Source organism: Anas platyrhynchos, chromosome 9, assembly GCF_047663525.1.
Source record: "Anas platyrhynchos isolate ZD024472 breed Pekin duck chromosome 9, IASCAAS_PekinDuck_T2T, whole genome shotgun sequence".
Classification (NCBI taxonomy): domain Eukaryota; kingdom Metazoa; phylum Chordata; class Aves; order Anseriformes; family Anatidae; genus Anas; species Anas platyrhynchos.
In genome coordinates, this window is record NC_092595.1 from 6,835,975 (window position 1) to 6,862,323 (window position 26,349).

General features: G+C 41.2%; 1 long non-coding RNA gene across 1 annotated transcript in view; it reads right to left on the bottom strand.

Moving 5' to 3' along the window:
- Positions 1 to 22,105, bottom strand: part of LOC106018692 (uncharacterized) — a 111,852-nt gene extending 89,747 nt beyond the window's left edge. The window contains exon 1 of the long non-coding RNA XR_011811409.1: positions 21,696 to 22,105. This is a non-coding gene — a long non-coding RNA (uncharacterized lncRNA). The remainder of the gene's footprint in view (positions 1 to 21,695) is intronic.
- Positions 22,106 to 26,349: the final 4,244 nt, after the last annotated feature.

The following is a 26,349-nucleotide window of genomic DNA, read 5'->3' on the forward strand; positions in this document are numbered from 1 at the left end:
TGTAGAATTAGATTGTATAAGTGATGGCAGTAACAGGCATGTAAACATTTCAGTTCCTAGCCATTTGTGGGCTAAGGATGGAGGGATGTTTTTTTATTGGGAAAATATTTCCATTGTGATGTTAAAAATCCACTCTACAATTAATAGAAAAGGGTTTACATGAGACACTTACTTTTCTCCATAAATTCTAGAAAAATAAATAAATAAATAAATAAGCTTTCTTCAGTAAAACTTGCATGGATTTTCATGGAAATGAAGTGTATGCGTAAGGAATGATTAAGAAAGTAAAGTTAAAATTTTCCCGGGCAAGGAATTTTTTCTCAGTGTTGAGAGAATTAATCAAATGTACGGTTTTGTATATATAAACTAAATGGAGAAATTCAGAAAGATATTTTGGTCAAATTTAGGCAAGGAGACGGCAAATAGGGAAGGGTTTTAGTCTCATATATTGGACCATGAAATAGCCTTGTGAAGAAACTACATAAGCCTCGATTTTCAGCAGTTCAACACTACACAGAGTGACATGCTGGAAGACAAATACTACAAAAACAATGTTAGAGTAGATCAAAAGAATGTGCTAGTAGGAATTTAATAAAAAAGTTGCCATTCGAGTTTTAAACAATTCTGTATTTTCTAAAAGCTTTAGGACAAACACGACAGTCAGAGAACAGTATAAATAGGCAATGTACTGCAATCACTATTTACAATGTGCTGTTTTTCTCTTTGTGAGCAGTATAAATAGGCAATGTACTGCAATCACTATTTACAATGTCCTATTTTTCTCTTTGTTTCCTTGTGCTCACATCCAACTGTTCCCTCGTCTTACCTCCTTTCAGACCTTCCCTCCTCACTTGTAGAGAACCAAGCAAACTGCAGTTGCTTTTCAGGGCTGCTACTCTTGCTGGATCCACATCAAACAGTAATGAAAGAGGCAGGCACTCGTCTGGGGAGATGGAGGCAAACTGGACACCGTGTTTTGATGAAACAGAATTTCATGCTTCCTGGGACTCACTGGGAACACAAAGGCAGGTCTGCACTTTTGTGTCAGGACCAGCAAACACTACAGTGCAAGGGCCACTAGGAGCTCCACCTTTGCCACCTCTGCAGGATCAGTCCTAATTCAGCTGCCGAGCAAAAGCTAAGAACCAATGTACTTTTCAGTGCTGCTGCAGGGCACAGCTATGGGAAATGAGAAGCAGCAGTGAGAGGCCTGAAGAGAAGTATACACGGTGCATATTTTTAAGTTGCGTTACCATCGAGCTAGACTATTGAAGCTGTGCTTCGACATAAACGTGACCCAAATTTCAAATATGCCTATCATCTCCACTGACTTCAGTGGAATTTGGATGATGACATACCCCAAAGGTCAGATAATTATGTACCAAAAAATAAGTTAGGGTTTGAACTCAGGCTGACTCAAGGCCCTTAGCTTTAGTCATTTTGGCTACAGAATATTACCCTGGAAAAGAAAGCAACGTTTGGTGAACATGAAGAGTTGGATCAGTAACACCGCCCTGGCCTCTCGTGAAATCCAGAGGAATCAATGCCATTTTTACCTCTTCCACAGAGGAAACAAACAGCCCCAGGTTCACTCTGGGGTATTATCCTGCAGGTACATAGCATGGTCCCGGAGCAGCAGAACCCATAACCCTGCTTCCCTATAGATTCGTGTCTTTTCCCCTCGGACCCTCACACTCCCTATTAGCAATGACACCATTTCTTTCTACCCCTTTCCTCTCTAACCTTCCTCTCACCCAGGAATTAACTCTGCATGTAAGCAATAATCTCTGCTGAAACCATCCCGGAGACAAACGTGCACCCGGCAAGTGACTTCCCAGCACCCCTGCAAAGCCAACGTGTGCCGTGGCAGAGCTCAGCCTGACTTTTCTGCAGGGACTAATCTGGGTCTCTCCTTGCCCATCTGATGCCAATTTTTTACAATTAGCATGTGGGAGCATAATTATCTTTCTATCTTTATTTCAAAAGTTGCCAGCTGGTAACTGGAGAGGAAAAAGACCCAGCAATCACGCATGTATTGTTTCTTTCAGGAACTAGTTTAAAAATAAATTTAAGAGACACTATTTTTCACTAATATAGATAAAATAAGATAGGAGATCTATATTATGGGAGCACAAATACGTGCTGAAGATAAGGTTGCTTCATTGCTTCCATTATGAACTCCATTCCCTGAGCTGTCATCACTTCTTCATTGAAATTTTGCTGCCTCCTGAGATTTCTACAGTTGGAAATAAGGGAAGCAATACTCCCCGCACGACTTACTGCAGGGGAAGGGATGAGACAGCTGCCTAAATCATTTCCGGATGGCTTGCTAATTCCTTCTTCACTTATCCCACTTATTGGACCCCATGTCACCCCCGCAGCTATTGCAGCCAGATTAGTAGCTTTGACTTCATTGACATTTCTTCTCCATTTTCAAAAGCTGACTGTACACGCTTTCAGATACATAATATTGCCAGTTATTTAGCTCCACACACAAACCCCATTACTTCCAAAATGCTCTCTCACAAATCCACCTGTTATTCCTCCTCAATCATGTTTCTACTCAATTTGGCCTATCAAAAGAAATTTTCCAGTTTCTCTTCTGTGAGCATCACTTCTCTACTCCCATGCCACCGAGTGCAATCAGACGTTTGTGGCACTTCCTTTTATACCCTGCCAGTCTTGACAACTGATTCACACGTCCCTGAGAAAAAGTCATCCCTTCCCACTAACAATCCTTACCTCTTCACCCCCCTGTCAGGGGCGCAACTGGTAGAGGAGAAAATCACAACACACTGGTGATCTGGGGTTTCCTTACACATCACCGATGGCTCCAGCTACAGGACGGAAACTTCCCAGAAGCTGTTTTGAAATGATTGTGCAGTGTTACCTAGCATGTCAGCTGGTTTATTATTGCAAAATATTTCATTGTCTGCTTCTTCCAAAATTGCTCTGCGGTCATTAATGCACTTGTCCAACACATGCACATAGGCACATGCAGCTATACTTTTATTTCTTATTTTTGTTTAATGAAGGAAGCACACTAAAATAACACTGGGATTTGACATGTCCAAATAACTTGTTCTAAAGATGCTGGTCTGAGCTTCAGCCCCTTATGCTCAATATTATTCATGGGACTACTTGTAGAAATACACGGAAGATTGCCTCTTAATTGTGACTTATTTTCTTTTCACGCACAACATTACCATTTGCAAATACTTGTGTGGTTCCTTCTTTCATTTCCCTCCACTTAACCTATAACATGCAACTAAAATTTCATGAGATTAAAAGACTTTTGTGCACTGGTTGTTATTTGCCTTTTTGTTCTTTTCTTTAAACATGTTTCTCGATGAAATTCATCTTGTGAGCAGGAAGATGCTTAAAGGACAGGAAGAAAAAAGTCCAAGGCTGCAACTGGAACGACAATGGGGATTATTATTTACTCTAAATATTGCTGACCCCATTTGGTCCTTTAGCCAAGGCTGACCTAACTCAGTTCTCTACCTCTAGGACTCCTGCCAAGGCAGTCTGCTTTTGTTTAACATGCTCGGTGTATTTTTATTATCACATTGGTGCTGTACCCTTAGGTCCTACTGGGAAGCTTTATTTCATTACCAGCTCATTATTTCCTAACATCTGCTGACAGTGGCAACCAGTTACATTTTGCTTCACCATAATGGATAGCAACATGAAAGGACAACTTGCAAGAGCAAGCTGCTCCACAGCTCTCACTACAGTTGTTAAATAACTAATTTTAGGGTCAAAAGGACTAAGCATTTGATAATTTATTGGTAAATGCTTTGGTTGACCAGTAAAATGTTTTTTGTCTATAAGCCTGCGTTACCAGCTGACACAAACACTGTAGCCCCAATCCTCATTACTTTGCTGTAAAGCCAGCAGATTAGCACCAAAAGAGACATCTGAATCAAGGCCCATTTCCATCACAGTGAAATGAGAAACAACCTATCCCATTTTACATCAGTCCAAATGAAACTAGTTAAAATTTAACCAATTCTTTATAATCACATAAATCTTCCAGGCAGCATCCTCTCCATTTCAATTTTACTTCCTCCAATATCAATTCTAAACAGCATAGCCAGATAGGTACACTGAATAAGATATACAATTATCTTTTATTCAGAGCTCCTCTCTGTGTGCAAGTGCCCTAGACATCTTTGGACTAAAATTATAAACTTGTATTGATGAAACAATTTACTTTAGCTTTTGTGTTCTCACTCAAGGATGGATCAAAATAATCTCTAATGGTCAGATTTCAAAAGAACTCAGTATGAGAGCTCCTGCTGGGAACAATGGCAGTGACTAAATGTGCAGCTCTTTTGAAAATGCAGACTGATGATATCCAACTATGTGTATCATTCAGAACAGTGTATTTTCTTCTTTTTGCCTCCCTTAAAACTACATAAGCCTGTGTTTACTAGCCTCTCTACAGCTTCCTCTACAATGTACTGTGTTGCCTTCCAGCCAACATCCATGTAATCATTAGATGAATTACCCAAGCATTGAAATAACTATAGAACAGATGCTCCTTCTTAAAGGGGAAAAAAAAAAAGAAAGAAAGAAAAGAAAAGAAAAAACACATACAAAGAAAGTGTATTACATTATTGTAGGAATATCTGTTATTTTTGTAAATACTACTGGAACGATAATCTTGCATTTGCCATGCACCCTTTTTCTTTAAAAGAAGCAAAAGAAAGTTTTTAAAAAGGTATTGAAATATCTGTCTCTCGTGGCTAAAATATCATTAATACCTAATATAGAAGAGTTGAAAATAATATAGAACATTCAGACTTTAAATGAAAGAAATATGAAGAATAAAAAAAATTTCAAGTGCTTGGGGGGCTGTGGATTTTATGATCCCATTTTCAAAGCATCTTCAGCTAGATGGTTCCAAAGGAAGTGGTGAGCTATAGGAACCTACACCATCCTGGACTTCCATAAGATTTGGAAATTTACAATTATTATTTTTTTCTGATTTAAATTTTCATTCTTAGTCCAGTTTGCAATAATCATTTTTCATTAGAAGACTGTTTTGGATTTGCTTCAAAGATGATGACTACAACGGTACAGGATCTATGAAAGGCTTGCTGTGGAACACTTACCAACAAAGCCAAACACTTCCCCCGTCACTTCCATTCTCTGCATCTCCTTTTGGCTGCCTTTGGGAAGTCACCCCACTTGCTATTTTAGAAATGTTTTGTTCAAAACTTGCAGCATTTAACATCTGTGATCTTCATGTTTCTCCCTTTTCTATGTGATCCACATAGAACAGCACTCATCACAAGCAAAGAACCCTTACCTATCTTTTTATTTCTTTTTCCATTTTTTCTTGATGGGTATAATATTAAAAACAATAAACAGTGATATTAGCTGTTAAATCTTGCTGGAATGATTTGGATGACATGTAATTCACAGCTGACATTTTTAGAGGTTATGTCCTTGCTCAAGCAGAGTACTTACTGTAGCTGGTTAGTTTTTACCCCTAAAGATCACTAGGATCTGGCTGCAAGTGGCTTCCAACAATATTGTGCAATTTTGTTTCATTTTCATTTTTTGCAAAGTGCTTTTAAAAAGTCAGTTTAAGAAGAAATTTCATTGTCTAATGGGCCATGACTGTTCACGATAGGATTTCATTTTAAATTCAGTTCATTATGCTGTCATTAGGGAAGATATGACTTGTCTTATTGCAGCTTATCATTTACCAGGATTTTTATGTCCATTATTAGTTTAGATTTTCAAAGTAAGAGATTCACTCAGCACCTGATTAAATACACAGCATAAGTCAGACAGGAAGACAGATTACCTTATAGCAAAAAAAGCAATGAACTGAATCACAACAAATCCGGTCATTTTCCGACTCTGCACCATTCGTGCTCTGGGAACATTGTTTTATCCTTTGTGATAAAGCTCCATGTCAAATGGAAAGACAACTGTTGCATTAGTCTCACCTGTTGTCATCTGAGACTGCAAATTTCTCAGGGAAGAGCCTTTCATCCTGTATCACACGCAACAGGCAGTGCGGTGGGAACGCAGCTCTGTTGAGCCTTTTGATGTTCTAACTCAAAAAGGTAGGCTGCAATGGCCACCTTTGCATTTCCTTACAACTTGCTCAATGCTCACTCTTTGCAGATCATTCATTTCTGTGTTGCTTCTTTACATTTATCAGATTACTAGAAATTATGAGGTTTTAGCTTTAGGGACTGCCTTTGTCCTTTATGTCAGCCATCGGTGTAGCCTCTGACCATCCTTTCCTATAGAGACCGTTGCAGTATCAAGGTCAACTGCACTTCTGGGCAAGAAAATGATCCCTTAGAAAAAAAACTGGCTACTGCCACAGTGTCAAGGCAACTGATGGAGTTTCAAAAATATAAGTCTCAAGAGATCTTGAGGAGAAATTAAACTTCACTTTTTGATGCACTTTATTTAGAGCAGAGACACAGCTAGACACTGTTTACTTGGATTTATAGCTGTGCTCAAAGCACTAAAAATAAGTAACGTGAATGGACAATTTCAGAAAGATATTTCACACCTTAAAGTCGCATTTTGTCAACAGTGTCCTCCTAAAGCTGACCAATGTATATTTTGTTGTGGCTGGAAATGCAGCTCATTCACTCATCTCCTAGATACGATTTAAAAAACCACAAGGCGTTAAAGGCTCTGTGATCTCTCTCTTAACAGGACAGTAAGAACAACATTTGTCCATCTCTCCTACTCTGCTGGCAGAAAACATCTTGACAAAAAGTTCACCCACCCCCAAATGGCTATTCCATATAGTTAGATAAAGATACTTGCAAAATCTGGTTAAAATAAAAATTAATTTCAGTCAGAATAAGTGGTTTTTTTTGTTTATTTTTTCAAAAATACCTGGAAGTTAGATTCTTCAGCTTTTCATTTTTATGTAGCATTTTCTACTTTAAATGGCTTTTTAATTGTTAAACAAAACTAAACCAAACACCCACGCAATTCAAGTATCTCACTTGCCTTTAACAAATTGTTTCAGGTTAATCAGAGCAAACATTTTCCAAACACAGCTTCTCCATTCATTGCAAAACTAAAAAATACCAACGATAGCTGCCTTGCTTTGATCCAAATTGAGTTTTTTATCTTCAGTTTTTACTTTTTCAAAAACACTGAAAAAACAAACCAATTTGCAAGCTCTAGTCCAACAGAAAGGACATGGCTGAGTGCTCTGGGAACCTCTCTGGGACTCTGAAACCTGAGAAGTGCTCCAATAGACTTGTACATGCTGTAACAGAGTATGTGGACATAACATTTCAGTACAATATAGGTTTTGGATACACAAGGATGTTCTCCAGGCAGCTGTTTAAGCCTGCTGTGGCTTTTAAAGTAGGGAAGGTTGGTTGTTTTTATTTTTTTTTTTACTGGTTTTCATGTATGAGGATCTGAAATATCAGAGCCAGACAAGAGGGAGATTTGTTCGATGCTGAACTCTTTCAAAAAATCTGATCCACGTTTCTCAGATGATAGGCTGATACTGCAGAAATATTCAGCACGCCAGCAGCTTCAAATGCCATCTTGCAGGAGATGGGAGATCACATCAGTATGCGCTTTTAGATCTATTACAGCAATATCAGCAGTCCTTGATTTCTTAAAACAGTGTTATTTGTGCAGGTAGAGCAAGCTGTCACAATCTGACAGGTTTAGATTATTTCACTGGGGACAGCCCACCGCAAGGCACAGGCAGTAATTGATTCGTCTTTCCCTGCACGCGAGGCTCCCTCAACTGCCAGCACAACCCCAGAGCCCGCCTGGTGCGGAAGGAGGCTGGGTTAACGCAAAATTAAAAGTTACCATTTTGTGCAATCTTTACTCACAAGCCATAAATATAAAACAAAGCCCTGTTTATGGTTATAGTTTGCATTTTAAGTGTCTTACTGTTTTACTGCCAATTAAAAAAAATTCTGGAGATCTTTAAAATCTAAAAAAAGTTGTGTTCCTCTATTCCAAAAGAATCCCATGTATTATAATCATGCCACATCTTTAGTATACTCTACTCAGAGAACCAGTGGTCCAAGGCCAAGCACAAGCAAGTACTCAATGCCATTTTGTCCCTCAATAATTACCACTTGTGCCTCCTCACTCCCATTGGAGAGAATGACGTTCCAGGATTTTGTCTGCTAACAAAGATCTAAAAATTTCAGCACAATTTAACTCTTGTAAGAGCAGGTTTCACACATATTTTTCCCCACATTTAGATACTGCTAAATCATCAGGGGAAAAAAATAATAATAATAATAACATCAAATATACGTGTATACTCACACCTGTGTGCATCCAAGCCAGTGCATACAAGTTTTCCCAGATTTCCCCAGACCAGCCATTACCATTTTTGTTAGGAGGCATGGTAAGCAATGCAAATCTTTGCTCCATGATGCTGCTGGCCCTACACCCACTACCTTCACCTACTGGGGAAAAAGCTTTTATGCAGGATCTTGATCTTCAGCTAAACCTTGAAACAAGCTTTGGTGATTACATTCAAAAATACTCAAATCACAGCCTTTTAAAATAACCTTTTAGAAACCTAACAAAGAAACCTAACCTGCCTCGAGTGCCTTTTCTGGTGTGTAGGAAGTGCTGTTTTCCTCCATGGCTGTGTTTGTCTCCTTCACCATTTGCAATGAGCCTGTTTTTAATTGTTCCTGTACCACTGTGATTGCGGCTTCACTATTGCTTTGGGCTTTGGTTTTGATTTTTAGTGTGACTTGCATCAGCTAGCATGGAGGAAAGAACAAGAAAGCTCCTGGGAAACCAAAAGAAATAAGCCTATCTGGAACAACTTTTGTTGATTAATTCTATGAAGAAAATGAATAGACTGGTACTCCCAGAGATGCTTTTACTGCAGCATATAACGCAGCAAGCCAATGTCATTTCATTGTTTGACACAAAGAGAGAAAATGGGAAAAGTTTTGCACCTACACTTACAAATCCTTTCAATTCAGAAATTAAAGCACTTGGAAATGAATAAAGGAAAAAGTACACCTTTAAAAACAAAACCCTCAAATTAATAGCTCCAAATACAAATAAACATGAAAAATCCTTCTGCCCACATAGAAAACCAGCACTGCGCCTACCTGTAGGATGTACTGAATAAGGAGGAGGATGGCAGAAGAAAGTGATTATCTCACAGTCCAGCCCTCAAGTGCCACCTCTGAGAAGGGAATTCTGCTCATCCGTGACCCAGATCTCCTCTGTAATACTCGGTGAGCAATCACCTCATGCAGGACCACTCCTGCTTTCCAGCTGCCTGCACTTGGGCACTCGCAGGCAGATTGACAGGGCCTACAGAGTTGCAGCTGAGATCAATTAGAGCTGTGTTTTAAATGCTAAGATGTCTTAAATATACCTCTGTGTTTCCATCTAAAAACCCCGGACTGGGTGACATTTCCTACAGTATTAGAATTTTAGACTTTATTCTTCTGGGCTTCAGTCCCCCTGACATACAGCACCAATGTCACCCGGTGCTCTGAAAAGTGTTATATGGAGATAAGTTCATTTATATCCATAAAAGTTTTAAAATAATATTAAAAGCACTAGAGAAATGCCACAAGTAAGTGAAGTTTCATCTGGATCTGCAAAAAGTCAGTTTTCATGGCCACAAACTGAATGTGGGGAGCAAGAAGAAACACCGTGTAAATCCCCATCGAGCAATGTGAGGGCTAGTGGAAAGGGTAGGAAGGGGTAATTTAATTGAAGACCAGAGACAGTGCAAGCAAGGAGTTGAACTGAAGTTTCACGTGCATCCTCAGATCCAAAATTTCTCATCTGGATGTTTGACTTCTCATAATTAAAACGAACTACTTTGCTTTTAGAATTAAAAAGTTATTTCAATCCAGCTGACCAGACAAAAGCAACTTGAGAGTACGAATACTGTATTTTGCATGTCAGAGCAATCCAGCTCCCGTGGCAATGATTTATCACCAGTTACTATGGAGATGATTTGTCTGAAAATTGAGGTTTTCTATTTAGGAAAATGCTTGTTTTATTGGGAACAATAACAGAGGACTGAATCCATCAGGGGCCATTTGGAGGAGTTTAAACCTTTAATTTCAACCTGTGATGGTTCTTCAGAAGAAAAAAAAAAAAAAAGAGAAAAAAAGAAAAAAAACAACAAAACTCTTAGGCCATGGTCAATAGTTCTTTAACTTAGCATAAAAGAAATTCTGCAGCTGATTCTTGGTTACATTTGCAGGGCAGGAGGATGATGTGACAGTGAAATACTGGATGCACCCTGCTCCTTCCTGTGCTTCACTCAGGGGAACACTCAGCAAGTCATGACATATGGTTTCCTCCACAGGTCAGACCACTTGCACTCCGAGTACATTTCCAAGTTCTGCGCTGAATACCAATTAGAGCAGAGCCTTCCAGCCAGGCTTACAGAGTCACATACCCTAAAACAGTCACATAACTTCTAGGTGCCCTTGCTGCTTGTGCGCTTTCAACATTTGATTTCTCTCTGCAAAAGTTTACTGAAGATGTGCTCCCATATGCTTAGAACCCCAAACGGCTTACTTCTCTCTCCTGATCTCCCACCAAATGTTACTGACTGTGCATCAGATACAGCCTTTTCTTTTAGTAGGACCATCCAGAAAAGAAAGGCAAGCCCTATCACATCTGACATTTAATCAGATGTAAAAGCCACCAGGAAAACTGACGCATTTCTCCTTTGCAGAGTGACGTTGCTTTGTCCCTGCACCACCCCAGCTCCACACAGTCACACTCTTTCTTTGTATCTGTGCCACTCTAAAGCCAGTGGAGCCCAATCCTACCAGCATCATCTGTCACTGCATGTCAGGCCAGCACAGAACTACATGGGGAAAAAGCGTGATTCTCCTTACCATCTCCTGGGAAATGTAAGCCTTCTACTGTCCTCTGAAAACAGAGTTGGAGTTATAGGTGGGCAATGAGGATGAAAGGAAACTTAAGACACTGGAAAGACAAAAGAGTATCTGAAGAAAGAAAAAAAACACAGATCATCTATACAGATAAAGATCAGCTATTCTGCAGCCTAGATATGTCTAATCTGACAATCACAAGGTACAAGAAATGCAGAATTTCATTGCGTCTCATTTGCAGACCTGCTCTTCTGAGTGCAAAAACACTTCAAAAGCAACTCATACATCTTGAAAGCCTGAAGCCTTGATGGCTTCTTGCCAAGATAAAGGTAGCTAAATGTCATATGATTTATTACCTTGAAGGAGTAGCTTTTGCCTGCCACGCTCATCACGTTAAATAATATCTAGCGTTGTTGATTCCACAGAGTGTTTCCATAGCACGTGGGACCATTACACAACATCTGACTGAGGGTGACAGCAACTGGGAGTTAATTATTTCACGAGATACACTGGTTTCACATCACTGTCTTGTTTTCAAACCAGGGACTTGACTGAAACCACTCATGACTAACATGTACGCAGGAAACTGCCTTCCTACCAGTCTGCTTGGAGAATGTAAACAGGCAGGAGCTAGTGGGCACAGATGAAGCTTAGTTCCTACGACCTCGCAGAGGCCACCCCAAAGCTGGCCGCTGCCCATTTCCCTAAGGCAGGGGAGAAGAGGTGTGAGAGCAGGACGGTTACGTCCAGGTTGTGCGGAACAGCTCTCACACTCTCTCCAGCCTGCTGTATTTGCAAAAGGCTCCTTTTGCCAAAGCTCTCACTTGACTTTGTTTTCAGTGAAGTGGCTTAACCCAGACAAAAGCGAACTATCCATTAAAGCTGTTTATTTTGGTGGGCTTAGGTTATATTTTCTCTTTCCCTGAGAAACAAACACTAGTGTTTCTACATCTTAAGGTGCCTGTTTTTGCCCTCTGGATCGACTTCTTCCTCCACCGCAGCACACTCTGCTGTGCTTTCCCCACTACACTTGTGCCGAGAGCTCAAGCTGCCTCACCATAAGCAGCAGAGAGCTTTAGCTGTAGCCCTATCGCTCTAATGAGCAAATATCTTTGGAAATGGCAACAGCATGTCTACGCGTGTCGTTCTCTTTTCTAAATCAATTCGTGTCCCTGTCCTGGGGTCCAAAAATCCATTCATCTTTGTTATTGCAACAGGGAAACAGATGCTTCAAGACACCTCCCATGGAACAGACATCACAAGCTCAGGACCATTCTCCCAATGATCTAGGATGCCTGATGTCCAAACCACACAACACTGTTTGTCCCCTATGACTGAGTACATTTGGATCAGAACTGTGTTATTCCTGAAGTATTCATTATATCAATTTAATTTCTCTCCTCTCCTCATAACCCTAAATACTGTAACATCAGTTGAACTACTTCACCAAAGCCACACGGTCACTGCTGCATCCAGCCAACTGGCAACAGAGCAAATCACCAGAACTGGTGCCATATGGGCCATAAAGCAAACTTTGCATCCTCTCCACATTTTATCACTCAAATTTGTGATTACCTTTAGGCAAAGTTTCAGAGACCTGGAATTTTGTTTTCCACTGGAAGAAAAGTAAACTGCTTCTGAGAATTATTGTTCTTTATTGCACAGAATAATTTGCACCAGGAATGTATAGATGTACAAGAACTACAATTGAGCAAAGTGTAAAGCACAGTTGATATGAAGAAACTGGACAATGTAGCAGGGATTTCTTTCTAAAATGTGCTGCCTTGTAAAAGCAAGTCCTATTTCTAGTTCTTCAGAAAGCACACAAATTGATCTGTAACATTTTACTTCAGCTGAATGTCCTTTCTATCTCCTGCTCTACAGCTATTTTAAGAGCAGCCTTGCTGTGAGTGTCAGATTTTCTGTACCACGCCTACCATGCCAGTATTTCAATTATCATGTTCCATAGGACATCAGCAGCGAACAAGTTTAAGCAGCTTTTTCCAGCACCATTCTGTGGGCACACGCAGGCACACACCGCAATGACATCTAATTCATTCACACTGTTGTTGTGTGCGACGAGAAACAAAACTCAAGAGGACTCGACATGGGAAGCGAACATTTTAATTGTAATCTGCACCCCTCCAAAGAACTGAATGTTCTTAATATAAATACAGCTCTCACAGAGAAGAGCCATATTGCTATTATATTCAGTGCTAAAAATCTAACTGCCACTGGCACATTATGGTTTGCTATTTAAATCCACTCTGTTCAGAAACCTCTTCCTTCCTCATCTGCCTCACTTATCACTGAGTTGCTCCCCCTTCCATTGCCAAAATGTTTCTTGAATATGATCTTCCAAACACCACGATGGGGGCATCCAACCAGGAAGTGTCTGCTAACAAGTTCCTTCCTGCATTAATTGTACTCACATTAGCTTGTGCTTATTTGTAAGATATATCATATGCTCAATTTGTGATCCCCCTGATATATTAAGTCTGACCTTTGAAATGACATCTTTTATTACAAGACACTTTACACATGGTACACAGTGTTCCCTGTACAATAAAAAGAAATATGATTAAGAAGCTGCCAATAATTTTCCATTGCAAGACTTTTTGGTCATAGCCAAAATCTGTAATTAGAGAGTTGTTAAAAGAATCATCTGCCTTTTTCCACGTGCTGCAAGTCCATAAGCTGTCCTGTCAACTGAGAAACGTGAGCGGACAACAACCATCCCATTGCCATCTCAGCCATCAGATATTGATGAACTTTTCACCACACTGCCCAGTATATTCCCAGCACTGCAGATTTGGGCCAGTCTTTGGCCATACTCAACTACGTACAAGGATATGTACATATGGCAAGGAAATACTCACTGGAAAGTCTTTCCATAAAAGAAGAAAACAAAAAAATATATATGAGCAAGTCCACAGGAAATAGGAGGCGAGTGTAATAACACCAAAACCATCAGCTCTGAGGTTAGCAAAACAAAGCAAACGTTTGATTGCATTAACAAGAAGAATGGAGTTTAAAGCCACAGGTAACTGGATTAAAAAATAAAAAATACCGTATCAATTTCTAAGAAGCTGTGTCTATCACTTCTATTATGTTCTTGTGACTAATAAAAGTAATACAAAAAGGAACAAGATGTAGAGCACCAGCATAATTCCATGGAGGTAAGAGAAAGGAAGCACTCAGATAATTTAATAATGCAGCTGTAAAATATACGGGTCTGAGTCTGCAAAGGCATACCAGGCTCACAGTGATGGGAAAGCGAGAAGTCAGCAGGGCATTTTGAAGAGGGGAGGGAGGGACATCTTCCTTCCACAGCACTGCTTCTTGGTTCAATGGGATGCCACACTCTTAAACTAAATTACTATTTGTGATACACAGTAGGAAACATTTCTCATATAAACAATTTTGCGGAGATAAATCTGCCAAAATGTGGCACACCAATTTGTATTTTTAGCTAGGGATAAAATGGTTCCCTGGAAACTCAATACCAGTTTAGTACATTTAAATAAATGAAAAAAAAAAAAAAAGTTATTTTGAGGTTTCTGAACTATGTGACTTTTATGTGATGAACATGTTTTAAGCCTGTTTTGCACACAGCCTACCTGCTTGTGAGAGGAGACCAGCAGCAGCAAAGAGGGAACCATGAACTACAAGGATCTAGAGCTCTGGGTTTTAGGAAGTTACTCCAAACAAGACACTCTCACTCGGGACTAAAGTAGTGATGAAATCACAAAACAGAGCATCTCCACTCTGCAAAGTGTCATCACACCCAGGGCTCACAGGGACAGAAAACGTTTGGGCAGGGGCTGGATTGCCAAGACAAACAAGCCTGCTTGAGAGGCAAGGGAAGAAAGAAGGAGAATTATCAGTAGGTAAATGGCAAATGAGTTTCCTTTCCTAATGGGGCACCATGAAAAAAAAAAAAAAAAAAAGAAAAAAAAAAAAAAAAAAGCTAAGAGGGATTCAAAACTTAGAAGTGGCATTTTTACCTAAACAAACAGCAGGTCTGTGGGAAAAGGGGGAAGAAATGAAAGAGAGGAGATCAAAGCATCAAAAGGAGGGCGTAAGTGCATGCTAATGTTAAAATGAGGTCTTTTAGGGGCTAAAATTTCTGAGAGACCCAGGGTAGATGCCCTCAGTTCATATAGGTGAAGACATCACTTGGAATGACAAGCACACACGCAGAAGATTAAGCTCTCCATAATGATGCAGACTTTTTCCTTCCTCCCATTTCGCTGTTCATAAGGATCATTTTCCATTGCTTACTCAGAAAACAGTTCAGAAATTATGTGTAATAAATATTTCCTTAAATTGAGCTGGCAGAATCTATTTCTTCCTTTAAAATATATTGTTCCCAGTTTACTTATTACTCTGTGCTGGGACTTGCCTGTTAAAGAGAAATATTGCTTGAGGGTCCACTCCTCATTTAAACAAATGCTATTAAAGCAGAGTGTGAAGATACTAGGGAAACTACCGAAAGGCTTCCATGGCTGCACTAAATCAAAGCTAATGGCTCGAGATAAAGTAAGTGCAGTTGTTCTTCTGTTCTTTGTCAGTATTAATATTTTAAGTTACAGTTCCTGACTAGACTCTCTGCTTTTATACCCACTTCATTTGGGCCAGAAATTCTACAAGGCTTCTCCTCATGCACAGCTCATACCTTTTTTCCTTGCTTTTGGCCATTGTTCCCAAGCTCTATCTGCTTCCTGATACTTACCGACCTGGAGAAGTGCTTACCTGACGTTCTGTTTTTCATCTGAATGCCGCATTAATCACAAGCAACCACTGGGCCCATTGCAACCACATCTTACCCCGAATATGCAGCCTGGTAAACTAATCAGGGCATCATGGAGTGTTAATGCCCTGCTTCACAGAGAGTAATAACATAAGGAACTAAGAGTATTCAGGAGCTTTTGCTGTTGAACTACAAATTATTTCCTGACCTTTAATTATTGTGGGAATAGAAATGTTGTTTTTGCAGAGTTACATTGTTTAGAAGGAGGGAATGTGGTACTGAGATATGCTTACAGTGATAAGAAAGTTTAGCAGGCGACCTAGTAAAATGCAGACAACCAGTCTCCTTAGGACAATTAGGTGAAAATCACGGTGTCAAGTCAAGTCAGATAAGTGAAGAAACATTACCACTTCAAACAGTAAAAATGTCAAAAGAAATTTGAAATTTAACAGGCCGGCAACTGAAGGCCATGCATTGTTTGTGAAGCATCAGATAGATTGTGAACCTGGATTACCCACTCAGTGGGGAAACAGGGGAGGGTCCTGCCATCAAAAGGTATATAAACTGTGTTTTGGAACTAGTAGATGCGCTCTCTCCTGCTTGTGGGGCGCCCGCCATTGCAATCGCGAATAAATTACTACTTCACTGAGATCCTCGCCTGAGCCTAAGTTATTGGCTACGGAGTGTTTCTCACAATTATTATTTTTTTTTGCCTTGCAACAAGTGCAGTTTCCACCTCCACAGCCCACATCTTTCTCTTGAATGCACCCTGAATTAAGTATTGATATGACTCCCACTCTCTTAAACTAGAAAAATCTCTGCAGACTATTCTTCCCTGAAAGCATTAGATGGCCTTTTTGGCTCCTCCTGAATAAAGGATTTCTCAGAGACCACAGAAGTTTTCCCCCATATATTATAGTGCTTCAACCATTTCCAATAATGCAATTAGATCTGGGTGATTTTTTTTTTTCCAGAAAGCAGTAAAACCATTAGAGACTGCAGCTTTAGGGGCACAGAACTACTCATAAATTCAGTTCCAGTTTAGGGAATTGATTCTGCCAAATTAAAAGCAGGGAGACATTTTTAGAAAAGTCTGAGCACTAATATATTTAATTTGACAGGCACCAAAGTGACCCAGTTTGGCAGGCATCATGAAGCAGTTTCCCATGGCTAGAACCTCTTGGTTTTGCTTGGAGAAGGGGCAAGTGGAGAAGAAAGGGCATGGATGGACAAACTCAGGAAAATGTCTCCTGTATGGCTGAAAATTAGCAGCTTCACGTAAAGAAGTGTGGGAAGCAGACAATTCAAGACAGTTTAAAAAAGGATGGGAAAAATAGAGAAGTGTTTAGAGAGAGGGGGGATTGTTTTGTTTTCTTTTGACAAATGATTTTATGTACTTAATGCTTATAAAGAAGAAGTTTCAAAGACCAAGATGAATTGTTTGCAGAAGAGACTAAGAGAGCGCGTATGGACAAAATCACAGAGAACAAGGCACAGGGAAAAAAATATTCAAACTATTAAAAGACATGAAGAACAACATGAAATCACTTTAAAGAAATGTTAGGAGGAGGAACAAAGAAATACATGTAGAATTTGTCAACCACGAACAAAGGAAAGCTATTTACAGAGGGAATCCCCATCATTCCAGGGGCTTTTCTGAAACAAGCTTTACTTAAAATGCCACCTTGCAAGCAAATGGTCAGCACAACTAGTGCACTTGAGAAAAGAGAAAATTTTCAGACAGACAGGGTGTGAGGAACATTAGCTGAGGGTGCTGAAAGAGCTGGCTCAATCAATTGAAGAACTATTAGCATTCATCTTTGTGATCCTAAAGAGGAGGAGTAAGCTACTGCAAGACTGAAAAAAGATCAGCATAGTGCAGTTCTTTAAAGAGAGAAAAAAGGGCTAGCTGGGAGATTTATAAATCAATCAGATTAAGTCCAGTTCCTGCAGAAACAAATCAAACCATTTGTCAGAATCAGGACGATAACAAGGAGATGAGATGCAGTTGGTGGTAGATTTGTTAAGAGGAAAGCATGCCAAAGAAATATATTTTATTTCTACAGCAGGCAACAAACCTTCTGGAGGTAAGGGATGGTAGATACCATCGATCTCAGACAAAGTAAGGTTTTCAACACTGTTTTACTCACCGGCCTCAAGAACAAGCTAGGGAAAAATCTTGTTAAAGCTTTTTTCATGCAATAGGGAAGCAGATGTTGAAGGGGGACTGTATCCAAAGAGTGGTCATGCATGGAATGATCTCAATATGTAAGGATGTACTGATGGGTGCTGCAGGGCCTGCCCCAGGACCCATCTTGTTCAATATTTTCATTAATTAACAAGGTGACAGAATTGGGAATAAGTTATTAAATTTTCAGGTGAGATGAGGTTTGGAAGGACTGCAGTCATACTGAGTGACATGCTCAGAACCCAAAATGATTTTAAGAAATGCAGAAAAACTACCTGGACATCTGGTATTCAACCACAAGAAGTACACTCTTCCTAAGCTTAGGTGGAATTTATCAACTGCTGAATTCATTTATGAAATTCTTTAAAGAAATATAGTGAATCCGAGGGTCGCGGACTACTAGCTGAAGATGGGCAATGAAAAAGGCAAGCACGTTGTTGGAAGAGTTTAACAGGAGAATGCATTACAGACTATATCCCACGTAATCCTTCCTCTCAGTACCTTGCTCAGCATTAGTAAGGTCTCAGCTATGGCACTGTGTCCAGAATTTTGCAATACAGGTACCAAAGGTCAGAGGAAGGACAGAATGACCAAGAGTCAAATAAAAACATTTCACAAGGAACGCACTACCTATTTTTTCTCCCATTGGAAGAAGAGCCTGCGCTGTGGTGGATAGATCCAGAGGTAACAGGTTTAAATCACAGTGAAGCAGGTTCATGTTGACTGTTAAGAGGCTCTCCAGTGGGAAAAATAAAATACTGATACAGGCTGCCAGGAGAATTGTAGTCTTATCACTGGTTATCTTTAAGGCTGTTAAACAAACTCTGTAAGAAGCAGCACTGATGGAGCCCATTGGTCTTAGGACCCAGGACATTGAACTAGCTGACCTTCTGAGCCATCCTCCTGATTCACTTGCCAAAAACCCCGACTCCAGAAGATTTTCTGTCTGAACAAACATGTGCATTGAGAAGAGGAAAGCAGAGCCATACTTGCATCCTCTGAGCTGCGTGCTGCAGGTAATGCAGAAGCTCAGGGCTGTTTCCCCTTCTTTCACTCACACGTTGACATTTTGGGCCAGTCAGGCTGTTCTCCACTCCTTTCTGCATTTAAATAATCAAGTCTCCTGTTACATTAACCAAATAGAACCCAGAAAAGGTATTTTTTTTCAGAAGTTCCTAGATGAGAACATAACACAGAGGGTTGCATTTTGACTGCTGTCTCCAGGTATTAGGAAATGCATACAAAATTTGTGCCTAAGGCTTTGGAATACTATCTAGGGAAACTAGAGTAGGTAAGGATGTCTCAGTATCAGGCCTGTAAACCAAGCAGCAACTCCTCTGAATGCCGTGAGCACCATGTTCATTTCATGTCCCATGCAGAGTTTGGAAATAAGGGTCCCTCACCGTGTCTGTGAGAGGACACATCACCTTCCCTTGCTCTCAGCTGCTGTTATCTGAGAGGCTGTAAACAAATCCTCAAGAAAAAAACAAATCCTCCAGATTTATTTTTAGCACAGGAAAAGAATAAAACAATATTGACCTGGGAGCAAATCATTTCTCTTTCTCCCTTTGCTTGAGTACCAGTCACTTCTCTGTATCTGTTGTCGCTGTGGTGCCTGAACCACTCATTGCAGCAATCCTCGGCTCCCTCTCAGGTGGCTGCTACAGCCCAAGGACGATTTGTCTTCTGGGAGTGCTTGTTGTTACTCCAAACTGACAGAAAATGAATGGGTTGACTGAAAACGAATGCAAGCAAAGGATTGTTGGAAGACAGCAAAAGAATTTTCAAGAATTCAGAAAATTTGATAAAGCCAAGAATCCAGATACAAACCAATGCTCACATTCAGAAGAGGCCCAAGCTCAGCATGGGACCTGAGCTACTAAATGAAGCACACACAGGGCAAACAAATTATTCAGTTCTGTCGGGTTTGGAAAGCAACTAAGAACTGCCTAACACCTTATTCTGAGTCTTATTATTCCAAGTCCAGTGTAAATCACTGGAGCAGTAGAGCAGCATACTAATCCCCCCTTTTGGACGCACACAGATCAACTCCTGAAAGCAAAGTCAATGGCATAGATTTATCACAGGGATACACGCTATCCTGTGGCATAATCAGGAGCTAAAGGGAATCAGCATCACGTACAGCCCTGTCTTTGCTGGAGTCACCAGGCTCCCATCCTTACGAACACTCTCTCACATGGATGATACCACTTTTCTCCTCCAAGGAATTTTTTTGTCTTTTACTTGGAAGTATTTAGGCTTTGCTCTCTGCAAGCAGTGCCAGAGCAGTGCTGTCCTGGCTGGTGTGCCTGTAAAATATGTGTTTAGCATGTGTCCAAACCAACCTGAGCTTGGAGGCAGAGACAGACAGAGCAGCTTCTCCGTGGATCCAAATTCTGCATAAGAATGATTAAGCTGAAAGAATGAATCCTTTCCCAGCTGAGAGATATCTGTGGTTATTAATAGAGATTTTCAGCATCTTAAATACAACCTTGCAATATCCAAGTCCTGATTTAAGCATTTATAGCTCTACCTAGATATGAAAAATATCCAGACACGTTTTCAACAGCTGCAGTTCTACCACATCTAACTCAAACACAGACCACACTGCCTTCTATGTAAGCAAGTGCTCCAGCCCTGGCACACTTTTTAATTCTGCCCCAACAGCCAAGAGCCCTTCTCAGTGCTGCTGTCCCAGCTATCACGCAGTCACAGACAATTTAACAGGGCATGCCTACCAAAACCAGCAATAAACCCAAACATAGGCGAATAGAACAGCTGTGTGCGTGTTACAGCTCGGCGCTGCCCAGAGTTAAGGAGTTGATTTTTCACAGACCCCTGTCTCTGAAATCAGGCCACCAGGCTCAGCAGCTGTGCACCACAAACCTTCGCTGTCTCAGCTACCAGAGGTTCTCCTTGATTTACTGCTAGAGGCTCAAGGATCCGGAGCACAAAACTTCACTTGCTGCCACAGCAAAACTCAAAGTGTCAGGGAGCAAATAACACGACCAATGGCAGCAAAATTACATTGTATTTATGATTTGCTGTGCAAAGCAGTAACTCTAACCAAGCACAAGCACTCCTATTTTCCTTTATGGTCTAATCTATACGTTCTTGCACACGAACACCACCTCAGTAACTAAAAGGTATTTGAAAACAATGACAGTGTATTTGGCTCCAAACATAGAAATCTCTCTCTTATTTTATCAAAGTCTCCAGCTTGGGAATTCAGTCGCAAGAAAAAGCTTTTAAGACAAACGATTTCTCATGACAATAAGGCTACAATGAACACCGCTGTGCTGCCTGCTGTTACCAACTGGAAGACGGGCTCAAAAGGCAGAAAATGCAGGGCTTCAGAAGCCAGTGCCTCAAAAATGATTCCATGCTCAGCCTAGTCACACTGAGGGGCAGATCTTCACACACATTTGAAAGAGCCCATGAGAGAAACCACATGTGAGAAACCACAGGACAATAAGAAACATCAAAAGTTGTCCTACAGATTTAAAAGAAACCAAAACAATGCTCCCTGCCACTCACCAGGTCGGGTTGCCCAGGGCCTTGAACGCCTCCAGGGATGGGGCATCCACAGCTCCCCTGGCCAACCTGTGCCAGTGCCTTACCTCCCTCTGAGTGAAAATCTCTGTGTTGGAAAAGAAATTCAAGCTTTTGAGTTAAATCCTCACATCCCTAAATTTAGAGGGGGTATAGAAATTAATATTCACTGAAAATCTGGCCACAAGGTGTGCAGATAATCAGCCTCTGTAGAGAACACCATATGCTCAGTCTAACAAGCTGCGTCTCCTTTTCAGGATCTTTGACTTACCAGCCAAAGCAGAATTAAACGAGGTGCAGCAGAGCACGGGGCACACAGCACAGTACATACCTGCAGCCCCCAAGCCAGCCTGCAGTTTAAACAAGCACCATTTTAGGTCCCAGGAATGCCTGATCAGACAGGTCTGCCTCCTCTTTGGGTGGGTTTCTTACAAAGAGCCCCAGTCAGTGCTAAATAAAGCAGGCTTGCAGCTGTGAGCTCTTTCCTCATCAGCACAGCGAGCAGGGTGAGGGAGGCGCCCTGAATTTCACAATACCTTTCTATGCAAAATGCTGAGCTTGTATGTGTGGCCCCTCCTTGCTTTGGATGTTTCCTTCTCCTCCACAGCACGACTCCAAGAGGCCTCTCGGTGGCCTTTCCAAGCCTTAATATCAACATAGCAGTTATCTCGTTACACCTGAAGGATAATGCTATAATAGGGACTTGGGCTTAAAGGAAATTAAATGCAAGTCTTATGTGTGCAAAAGAGACAATCTTTTGTTTGGTAAGATGCACGCTGCACTTAGCATTGTTAGCGAGCAATTACTTTAGAGGCTTCAACAGCCTCGTTTATCCTCGGATGACACAACTCAGGCTTAGTGCTCAGTGCTAAGCTCACATTTAATAGCAGGATTTTTACTTCTCCCTTCCAAGATTTTGCAAGTGCTGAAAGCGAGAAGCCCCATGAACTTCCCTAGGCAAAGAGATGCCATCCCGTGCTCCTTGCCCCAGGGCTTTTACAAGTGCCAAATCCCAGCAGTACTAAAACCAAGACACAGTTACCCTTGTTACCAAACTGGCCTTGTTTAGACCAGAATGATCCCACAACCAGCACGTTGCTCTCTATACTGAGAGATTTGTTTTCAGGTCTCTCTCTCCTGCAGACGTCTTGTGCAGTTTGGGGCCAGTCACTTAGGATGACGAGCACATGTAGCCCATCCATAAAACAACAAGAATTACACCTTTTTCCCCAGGAGATTTATCCTCCTGAGATACTCCAAATTATGAGCTGATGGTGACCTAAGAAGGATCCCAGTCAACCAGAAGAATTTTGTTTTTAACACTGATCGGGGGCCAATTACAGTGAAGTGTTAAAAAGCAAGAGCTATCTTGTAGTTGTGCTTTTCTCTCTGTAAATATCTCTACTATCTATGAGATTTGTTACACGGGAAATCATTCCCCTCCCTTTCTTATTCTGGGATGCAATTATCTTCCGATATTAAGATCACGTTAGCACACACTCCTGCCCTGCTCCTCTCCTTGCTTCCCAGAGCGCGGCACCTATAAACAGTCATTTCCTTGTCATTGGGGCCCGATAAGAGCTATTTTAAATGCTGAAGACTTCAGCTTACTCTCAAACAAAGGTTTCTGCGCCAACACGAGCGAGTTAGCCAGACTGCTCGAATCCCCTATTCCCATCTCATGAGACCCGTGTGTCTTTTATCATCTCAGAAGTGCCAATCCAACACACCTAAAGCTGGCAGGCGCCTGCACCGCTGCCTGCTGGCATCCCCCTCCCAAGGGAGCCACCTGGAACAGCGTCCAGAGGCAGGCAGGGTTTAACACAGCATCCCTGGTGAAGGGCCATGCACTTAGGGTGACATTTGGCCCTCAGAGTTTCATGCTGACAGCTCAGCTTGATTTATTTTGCCATCCTTCCACTCCCCTCCTGGTTGTGAGCACTTGTGTGGTTTCCCCAGCAAAGGAGCACCTGGCCTTTGGTTTTACCGGGGACCAGAAATTCAGCGCTCACCCTGGCTGCTCAGCTCTGTCATCGAAGTATTGGGAGAATATTAACCTTCTCCAACCCTCCTGCGAACAGAATCCTCACTAGGCAGTAGAAACGCTATGATTTGATTAATGCTAAGCATGGGGTGGTTATGGAAGGAGCGGTTCTTGTAAAGAAAATCAGCTCTTTCTTGTCAGTAAATGAATGCTAATGCTCTCTCCCTATTAAGGCAGACTACCTCTTTAAAACTTTTATGTCTTCTATATATCATGTTTTTGGAAGAAAGTTTTGCTATTTAAATAGCTGCCAGAGTGTTACGGGCTTATATGATTCCAATTTTCAGTACTTCATAAATCAGCAGACCTAAGATGCATGGGACAGCTGAGGCTTTAAATTGACGTCCTGTCTTTTTATGAACATTAAAATGCTTGAACTCATGACATATTTACACAGAAGTATCCCTGCTGCCTTGGCCAAATTGTTCCCGAAGCATAAAGTACTTTACATGAGTGAACATAATGACGACAACCTGCAGACTTGTCCATTAAATTACCAAAGTGTCACAGCCAGGCCGGAGGGGTCAGCTTAGGATCAGGAGAGAGCTCTGCAGCGCCTGTTGCTGCCATATGAAAACGGTGGAAGTGGGCAAACCATCAATAAGACCACAAAATAAAAACCACACACAGCAAACCCACGGGCAGAGGTGACCTTGGAGATGGGGTATGATATGTCCATCTTCATGCAAATGAGCTTGCAGAAGGCTGGGGCATCCCATGGCCCAAATCAACACGTGTTGGCATGGCGCTGTTTCATCACTAGATTCACTCACGTCAGAAACATCCGAGAGCCTGTATCAAGCCTCTCCCTCAGCTCCCTCGAGTAGATGGAAGAAATCTCTCCCCAATGACATCCTGGGTGGGTTTTGCCACTGCCTCCAGCAGATCCTTGGCACTACCAGAGTCTTGGAAGATAGCATATTCTCTTCTGAGTAGATAAAGGTGACTATGGAAAGATACTGAATTGAGATTTTTTAAATTTATTTTTAAGATGGAGATGAAAGGAAAATGTAGAAGCATTCACCTTCAAGAAGCTGAAGGATCTGGTATCTCTTACTGAAGAGTGAGTAAGTCAGGGAGCAGTGGAACATGCCCTGAGAGAAAACGCCAACAGACTCTGAAATCCAACTTGTTCTTACCCAAAATGTTTCAAATGATTAGGCTTATTTTCCATGATAAAGTTTGTTTGTTTTGTTTGTTTGTTTGTTTTAATATACAAACACACGCACATATTTATATACACATACCCCAGAAACATCTGTACAGAGAGAGACATATAAGAGCAAACACTGGGTGCTGGGGAATCCCAGTTCAGGTTTCCTCAACTTTTCCATCCTGCATTATTTTGAATGAAGATAAAATCGGTACAATTGTACGGACCTCTGAGCAAAACAGACTGACATCAACACCACAGAGCAGGACCCAACAAACGTGAGCTATCTTCAAAGGCCAGGTACACATGTTCTTCTTCTAATTTACTTGTATCCTGCATCTCTTTGCAATGGCAAATGCCTTTTCTGCCTGTAGCTGACAGGATTACCTGTGCAAGCATCCTGAGTAATTGGAAATGCACAAACCTCTGAAGGTTCGAAGAGCACATCTGAGTGCAGAGACACAACACAGGGCTGGATGCAATCAACCCCATTTCTAGAAGAGACAAGAGACTTTCTTGTAAAACTCACTATTCTGATAGCACAGCTTCAGTCAGTGCTCTGGCCCACATCCTCCACATACATATGTACACAAGTAACTTCATCGAGCTCAGGAGCTTTGCTAAAGAAATAGGGATTGCTTACATGCATACAGCAGTGGAGGTTTCTTAAAACTGCTAGTATAAATGTTCTGGAAAAGAGGGAAGGCTGACAAGCACATGACAAACTTTCATGAAGCAGAGCACCTTTTGAGGTTCGTGGACATTGCAACTTCCCCTCAGGATCACAGTTTATTGCATGCAACTGCAGTGAGTCAGATCTTTTCAAGCTTTTGCCTCCAAGTCCCTTTTTTGGGCAGCTCTTTTTGCACAGCCAGTGACTAAACATTTATAGATGGGGATCTACCAGTTCCCTCAGCAGAAACATGATCTTCAGCACCTCACAGTTCAGTTCAGCCACAAATCAATCTGATACATTTCAAGAAGAATCAGAGCTGAACATCTACATATATTACCTAACTGGGCTGGCCAGCTTTTAATTACTACGTACCTCCTAGAGAGGCTGGAGCCAGGTATTTCAGAGCTGCTTTCCAATCAGAGGGCATCAGTCCACTTCTCACCATGAAAAAAAATAAGCAAATAAGCCAGGAAAAAAATCATCACATCATTGGAAACAACCCCAGGAGGCAGATGACAGCCTTAAATGATGTGACTCCTACTGGCTGTCTGTGAAACGATACCAAAGAAATTATTTGGTTATTAAAAAGCACCAAGTGAAAGCAAGCACCCTCTGGACTTAGTTGCTGGCTCTAATCAAATAAACATTGAGGCACATCCCTTATCACTCAGCCACACACTTTAAAACCTGAAAGAACAAAACTAATCAGCATTAATAATAAACTCTAACTTGCTCCTGGTAAGCCTCACTCACTTTTTAGTTATAGTTCCCCACTTAATAAGGTATTGCTTAAAGAAATCATACCCTCCCTCTCTCCTCCTGCCAACAAGCACTGCTAACAGAAGACATGTAAAATATTATGGCTATCATTATTGTCCTTGTATGAGCCAGCCATCCTGAATAGCTTCCCTTCCCTACAGCAACAGAGCTGAGTGGTTACAGCCAAGAGAAGAGGGAAGAGCAAGCTCTGCTATTAGTTACGCTCGTGCAAATGCCAGCAGAAGCCGAGCTTGTCGTTACATCGGTGGAATTACTGTTACAACCAATTCATCTCCTGGTCAGGGTGTGAGTTCATTTTTCTAAGCACCACCTGCTCACAGCCTCCTCGCGGA